Here is a 7966-nt window from a genome sequence, read left to right on the forward strand (position 1 = left end):
AAAAAAAAAAAAAAAAGATGTAAAAATGAACATAAGAAAAAGTTCATACTTTTGTAATGTCCTTAGGAAAAGGAACGTAACGAGCTTGAGAACACTTGATTTTCTTTTTAACGGACTTGAGAACAATTGGTTGGTAGGTTCTGTTGAGTATTTTTTCCCCCGTTTTGTTGGCTGCTATATATATTGACCATTTGTCACTAACGGAAAAAGATATGGCGGCACTTTTTTTTTCCCCTCCCTTTTGTTTTTATCAATTAAAAGAAAGATGAATATGAAGAGTCCCGGTCATTTTTGTCGATCAAAATATTGTTGACCTCTTTTAATGGAGTAGTTTACATTTTCAATGTCATTATTAGAAGGTCTTTGAATGAGTACAAAAAATGTAATGAAAACAATTAAAGAACCCTTAACTTCTGCCCCAGGGACACCTTGTAGCATTTGCCTTATAGAAATAGGGACCCATTAAAACTAGTTTTAATACGTTCAAATGGCTTCTCAAACTGATGCAGATAAAGAGAATGTGCCCGTCCAACCTGAAAATTTAATGGGTATACATTCTCTCTCTCTCTCTCAGATATCAGTAGAGGTAAAGGCAAACCTTTGACTTCAGAATTTGTTGTGGCTACATTAATGGAAATTTATGACATCCATCATTATTCAATAGCAACCAAAAAATACACTCTGTTTTCTCATAGCCCATATTTCAAAACAACGACTAAGACATTTCCTTAGACGAATATCCCTACGTAATTAATTTAAATGTTACATTAACTTCACTTATTTCATTGTCTTTCTCTCTCTATTCATATTTCCCTCATAGTAAAAATTCAACCCTGTTTGTTACATATATTTAATTGCTTAATTTTCTAATTTACTTAGGTGAAGCACATTTGCCCGTAAAAGGTGAATTGAAGGTTGGTATGGTGGTGAATAGTGAAGATCAAGCTTACGACCTATATATTAGATATGCCTACACACATTTTTTTCATTTTACCTACACACATTTTTTTAACACTACACCAATACAATTTATTTAACCTATTTTTTATTAAAATAATATTAATAGAGAGAGAGAGAGAGAGAGAGAGAGAGAGAGAGAGAGAGAGAGAGAGAGAACAAATAAAAAAATGGATTGCTTATTAACAGTTGTAAGCTATTTTTAGCTTACAACTGTAGATGGAGGCAAAATACTTCCTTGTTTTCCTTCTCTGCTGCAAGGGTATTTTCCCCCTTTTTGTAAGTCAAAATAACCATAAAGCTACTTTGAAGTAGCTGATAAACTTGCTCTAAGAGCGACACAAAAGAAATCACTATCAAGTACTTACCTGGTTTGTTATCTTTTGAGCTAGAATTGCCTACAGTTCAATCTTGATTGTTATTGAACTGGAACTTATGGGTCTTGATTATTGATCTCTTTTCTTTAGTTTGCATTTCTTTATGTTTCCAAAAAGTACAGTGCACAAGCCTCTCCAAACCTCAGATGTAAAAAGAAGCCTCTCCAAACATAGCTTTGATATTTTAGGGAAGTGCTAATGTTGTTGGAGTGGCTTGGTTTATCCACGAGTACTGTTCACTAGGTACGCAATGTCTATGCAATTTCATAAGTAAAACTTTCAAGCGGTATTTTAACTTGTCATTGATTTATAAGCATACATTTATCACTTAATTGAAGGATTCGAACCGGTCATTTCGTAGGTATCTAAACAAAAAATTTATTTTTCAAATATTTTTTATTTTTTTTTGTACCTATTGATGTTCGATCAAAATGAATTTTTCATGAATGATATTCTTGATGACATCAATGTTATATATCAGCGATTGGGATTAATAATTAATCTCGACGAGATGATTTAGAAAAGTATAAAAATATAGACCGAAATTCAAAAAAGTTCAGTATAATAATAGCAAGTTTTGTATTTTTTCGTATCTAGTTAACTTTGTTTTTTCTTTGGGTCATATATTTGCTTTGTAGACATGAGAGACAAATGTTTAATTCAAAAAATTGTATGAATAAAAAATACCAAAAATAAAAAATACCAAAGTTTTGAGAGATTGGGTATTTCATCACTAAAGCCGAAAAAATAGAAATGATAAAACAGTCAAAAAATTTGGTGAAAATAATTTTTAGAGGAGAACAAAACAAAGTTGTCTTTTGAGCTCATAGAGAAATATATGAGTAATTGAAGAGAATACGACAAAACATGGAGGGAAAAAAGAGAAAAACTTCTTTACGGGTGTCCCGTAAAGAAGATTTACGGCACTAAATCACGCACGTTCAAAAGTGTTTGGGACGGTCCAGATTAAAGATTGGTCAAAATTGAAAACACATTTTAGTCATTAATTGTGCAAATGAACGGATGAGATTGAGCAGAACCGTAAATAAGTTTCTATCGGAAAAAAATGAGAGGGAAAAGTAAAGCAAGAGAGAGAAAAACTAGAAATTAAAATTGAAGAGACAAGGGGTAGGTGACTCTAACGCCTGTTACATTTCCGTTTGCCTCGTTTCTCTGTCAAGTGAGGGATTGTTTACGTGGCAAAAGTCTGACACAAAGTCAGTAGGGCAAATATTGATTGGTGAGAGACACCACCTGTCAAACATGATGTGTTGCCCCAAGGGCAACAAATAATTGATAAACAGTTGTTTTTAACTCCATCGATGTCACATGTGGTGAGTTATGTGTATGTGTATGTCCTACCCATGTGACAGGATGTTATAAATAACCATTAAATGAAAATTTTATTGTGATTTTAATTGGGACCTTTGCAAGTAGATATTGATGCTGATCTCCAAAATTAGTCGAGACGCGTGTAAGTTAAGCTAGACATCGGAGTTATAAAAAAAAATGTTAGGTAAAAAACATGGAGTATATGGATATGGAGGAGTGGTACCACACGGGAAAGATTGTACGTGTACCCCAAATTTTTTTCCCTAAGTCTCCAAAAAATTCGGTAAACCGTGAAATCAATCCGAACCGAACTAAACTGTACGTTTTGGATTGAATATATGGATTAATGATCCGGACAATGATTCAAAAATTAAAAAATCGTGAGATACGGCTCAGTCTACAATTTTTATAATGAAGCCGTGGATTAACCGAGCTGTACTATGAGATTTTTAAAAATAATAGTAAATAAAAACATATATGTGTGTGTGTGTGTGTGTGTAGTATTTAGTAACTAATTATAATTTTACCAATTGCTACCAAAAAATTAATTATTTTACCTTAATGTGATACATTGTCACCCAATATAGAACCTAAGGGAGTAAATTGTACGTAACTTTATTCCTAGAAAAAAACAGAAGAAAACGTTTACAGTAATGCATCATTGCATTGTAAGTTGCTGACTTGCTGTAATCTTTTTCATACATATACAACCCTAAATCTCATATGCTTTTCATTTTGAATAGCAAAATCTGGAACAAACTATCAAAATCAATTGTGAATCGCCGAATTGAGCAAAAGAATTACCATTTATTCACACATGGCTCTTTAATTAGAAAACTAGTAGGAGACTTGTATCATCCTACATCAGTACTCAACTACAAATTAGAAGGAAATCGAGAGTAGCTATCCTCCACATGCTAACACATTTGCAAAGATATCATATCCACGTTCAAATCTCTCAAAGCTAAGTTGCCTAGCTAGCTACATGTTTTCTTGATATAAAAACGGAGTTCGCAGCTGTGCAAAAAACTTCAATTGAGTTTCAACCAACACTAGGTAATATATCTCAATCTTCGGCAAAAAAGTGACGAAGCATCGATCTTCTCTTTCGACCAATCGACCTACAAACAATATAAGAAAGAAGACTTAGTACATAACATTAACAATTCAAAAATAAATAAATAAATAACTCTTAAAATTTTGCAGTTCATAGCATTAACAATGGATTGATACCATGGAATGTCCATATAACACAAAACCTGGATGGCATAAGATGAGATAAACTAAGTTGATTCAGACGCCCAACCTTAAAATGAAAACATCAATTTCAACATTTTCTTTGAGATATATTTCCAGCTTTGTATTGAGATATCAGTTGCAGAAAATGGTCAAGGCAAAGCCAATATCCAGAGGGATTAGGCTATGTATTTGAGATATCAGTTGCAGCTACGTATTTGAGATACCAACTCCTAGACCCCTGGTCTGCTCCCTTTGCTAAATATCAACTAATAAAAGTCTAGAACAATGCGACTATCATACCTCAGACCTGAGTACGTAGTAAATCAGCTACACCAAACAACAGATTAGGCTAATTTCTGCAGACACAGCTACAACTTACAGTTCAACTAATTCAGCTATTGTAACCGCTGCAAATGCACGATGTTTTAGGGCATGAATGGACCAGTGCGAGATGAACAATGAATGTTTGCTTCAACCGGAGCAATATTTCTGACTACAGCTTTGATTCTCCTCCGACTATGGAATGAGGAAGAGAAGTATGACGAAGATGGGGCGATTAGTAAGGAAACAGAGGTTAATTGGTCGGATATTATGAGAAATAGAGAACAGGGGCAAACCTGTTGCCAGACCTTGAATCTCAATTACCAATGTTTCCCTAACTTCTCTGCTAGTTATATTGCTAGTTCAAGCCGATAACTAATGGAATTTTCCCCAAGTGCTGCTAGAAGACAATAAGCACTCTATTTTATGACCAAAATTACCAACCAAACTTAGAGGTTAAGGGAAACCACCTCGGTTAATCACTTACCAAAACTTTTGAAGCCGGCCAGTGCCTTAGAAGGGCATCTGTTTGCAAGTGTGTTCAGAGCTATCTCCGCAGCAGCATGTTCTGCCAGCCTCAACCTAGAGCAGAATGTAGGGCTCTCAAAGTCTCTCCATTGAAGTTGACAGTAGCTTTAAATCGGGGGGGCATGATCCGGACCTTCTCAGACACTTGAATAAGATGGCAGGTTGAAGCAGCTTCTCTGAGCCAATTCTTGCAGTCGGTTTTTATACATGCCTATACCTGATGTGCTACTATAAATTAGTCTGTCAACTTGCTTTCTTCTCTTTCTCTTGATAAGCAAAAAAAACAATAAAAACCATGGGTGAAACAAACTCTTTTACTCTACAAAGAGAGACAGAGCAATAAAGGGGAATCTCCTCCTTCATTATGTTGCAACAATTATGGCCCCAACTAGACCATTCAAGCAGATTCATCTATACCTTAGCTGGAACTTTAACAAAAGTAGCAAAATTCAGGAAGTTCAACAGGAAGTTTTTCAGACAGAGATGGTGAACTGTGAACAGAATAACAATGTCATTATATAACAGAAATAACGTATTACTACATATTATCAGATTTATCATTTGAGTTGGGGTGAAGTACATAGTAGTGCGAAAATATTCAGCGCCTCTTTGTTACCCTGTTTTTTGCACACCATAGAATTGTCTTGTTTACGCTATGAGATGTTAGCATAGTCGGATAAGCACCATAATCTTATGCTATTGACAGCCTTTTTCTGTTGTAGTGTCACCTTCTTCCACAGTTCAAACTACGAGAGGCCAAGGAATGATCATTCCATTTGCTCTCAAAATCCTTCAATCAAACAAATGCTGCCTTCGCATGATGGTCATCTGCTCAAGCCTGCAACTACAATAGCACCATGCTAAAGGGACTTTAAGTTCTCTGTAATTGTAAATTTATGTTGGTAGAAATTCTTTTACAAGAAAATAATTTTTCCACTCTATCATGGGTACTCGAATGGTTAACTTTAGTAACAAATTTTATTCAAGCATATTGTTCTGCGCTGCTCAAATCACCAGTAACAAAACTATCCCAAGAAAAAATCAATTACTTATGTGTGTATACAAAATAATATCCTCTGTATGTATCTTCACATTGTAAATAGCTACACACACACACACACACACACAGAGAGAGAGAGAGAGAGAGAGAGAGAGAGAGAGGAGAAGTCATACTAGTTTTATACCGTTTCTTTCAAAAGGCAAGGAACGAACGCCTCACCTATCACAGCGTAGTCCCCAAAAGGCTATTATCTTCTGCTATTGAAAGCACTAATTGTTGTAGTGATAATTGCACGTTCATCAAAAGCACTCTAGATTAACCGTATAAGGCTTGTGGAGAAGATGGAATATCTACTCCTAGAACATACGGTAAGCTCACTCATATTGCTATTTGCTACGAAGATCTCAGATGGTGTGCACATAAACTATAGTACAATCCGGCATAAACCGTACGGACTTGTGGAGATGGAATATATACTCCCACAACATAGAAAGTACATTAACTCCAATAGCTAAGAAGAAGCAATGGAAAAAAGTCGCTCTAGCCATGATTTTAAGGCTATGGGAGCAAAGAAAATTGGCTCATGCATGATTGCTAGTAGAGTTTTCGCACCAATTTCTTTTGGTATTATTGCAGTAGCAAAAAAAGGACCTGGTATCTAAATGAGACCAAATATAGAATTGAAAGTGTCCCTCTTATTGGTGTCCCAAAGCCTAGCGAGTTTTTTCACTTGTGTAGGTAAATATATACCTATAGGAGTGTAACAAAAAAAACTTGTACTTGCATATTGACAATTTGCATTGCTAAATTATTTCACAAATGCAATCTTAAATAATGCTACTAATCTCCCTAGAACTAAATTCAAAGGGCCCGTTTCTCAACACATGTCCACTACAACCCAATATCGCAAATTGATCTGTTCTAGACTTGCATAGGTGGAAAAGAGGGAGGGAACATCAAGGTCCATCACCAAAGGCAACTTACATGATGGAGTGGTCACAATGTCATTCAGCAAGGTGGGGAAAAAGAGTTCTCTATAAGAACAAAATCCATTTAATTGATTGACCCACTAAGGTTGGATCTTTTTTGGAGTATACAACTAAAATTAAGAGCACGAGGGTATGTCACATTATTGATTGGCGGGTCTCTAGTAAAGGATTCATTAGATCTTATTAGAGATATAAATGGTGAGCAAAGACAATCTCTACTGATTTTGGTTTTGGATTTTGATGATAGTTTAAAGTGCTCTGGTTCAACAATGGTGGCAAGATATCGAAGGTTTGCTGCTCTTTTGCTACAGAAGTAAACCTAATCAAATCTCAACTAATGAAAATCAGACCACGTCCTTTTGATGGAAAAATCGAAAACCCAAATTAGTATTCTCATGTTTTCTCGGCAGAACAAAAGTCCCAATAATCATATCCGAATGAGAACCAAAAAACCCCAAATACAGTTAATTCAAACCCTTTAAGCGTATAATCTGTACAGATCCCTAACCATTATTATCTTTTTCACACGATAATGGCTGAAATGAAAACCCTAGTCTTGTCTCTGGGTAAGAATTAAGGAGAAAAATCAAATCAAACCTGGTGACGGCTTCCCTGGAGAATGATTCTTTGCTTCAACCGGTACAGAAAATCACAAAATAGCTTTTGATTCTTCTCCGAGCAGGAAAGAGGGAGTTGAATAAACGTGAATGTTAGCAGGGAGTACGTATGTACAGATTTTGGAAAGGAGGGAAGAACAAACCTTTGGGTTAGGTGGAAGAAGAACTCGCGATAGAAACCCTAGCTTAACTGGAGATGATGAATCCATTAAAGCGTAGAGTGGAATTGATTGAAATTTCAGAAAAGCGCCCTAGCGATTTTTGGGGGCAAAGAGATTTGGCGGTTGGAGTTTGCGCGGAACCCTGTGGTAGATTTTAGGCTCCGTTTGGAACCTGAAGAATAGGAAAGAAAGGAAAAGAAAATAAAATGGAAGGAAAATGAGAGGAAAATAGGAAGAAAAATTTACTATTCAAAAAACTTAAAATTGTTATTTTCTTCTCATTTTCTCTTCCAACCAAACAATGGGAGGAATTTTTTTTTAATTTTCCTTTCTCTAAGTTTCAAACAGAGAGGGAAGGAAAAGAAAAGAAATTAAAAGAAAAGAGAAGGAAAATGTAAGAGAAAATTTACTATTTACTAATTTTGAAATCTTTATTTTCTTATCT

General features: G+C 35.2%; 1 long non-coding RNA gene across 1 annotated transcript; it reads right to left on the reverse strand.

The window, feature by feature from the left end:
• Positions 1–3453: 3453 nt before the first annotated feature.
• Positions 3454–7719, reverse strand: LOC131314393 (uncharacterized). Its single transcript, XR_009196401.1, has 2 exons — positions 4714–7719; positions 3454–3787 (listed from the first exon to the last, which is right to left on the reverse strand). It is a non-coding gene; the product is annotated as an uncharacterized LOC131314393 (long non-coding RNA).
• Between the last annotated feature and the right edge of the window lie 247 nt (positions 7720–7966).

Source organism: Rhododendron vialii, chromosome 1a (assembly GCF_030253575.1).
Source record: "Rhododendron vialii isolate Sample 1 chromosome 1a, ASM3025357v1".
NCBI lineage: Eukaryota > Viridiplantae > Streptophyta > Magnoliopsida > Ericales > Ericaceae > Rhododendron > Rhododendron vialii.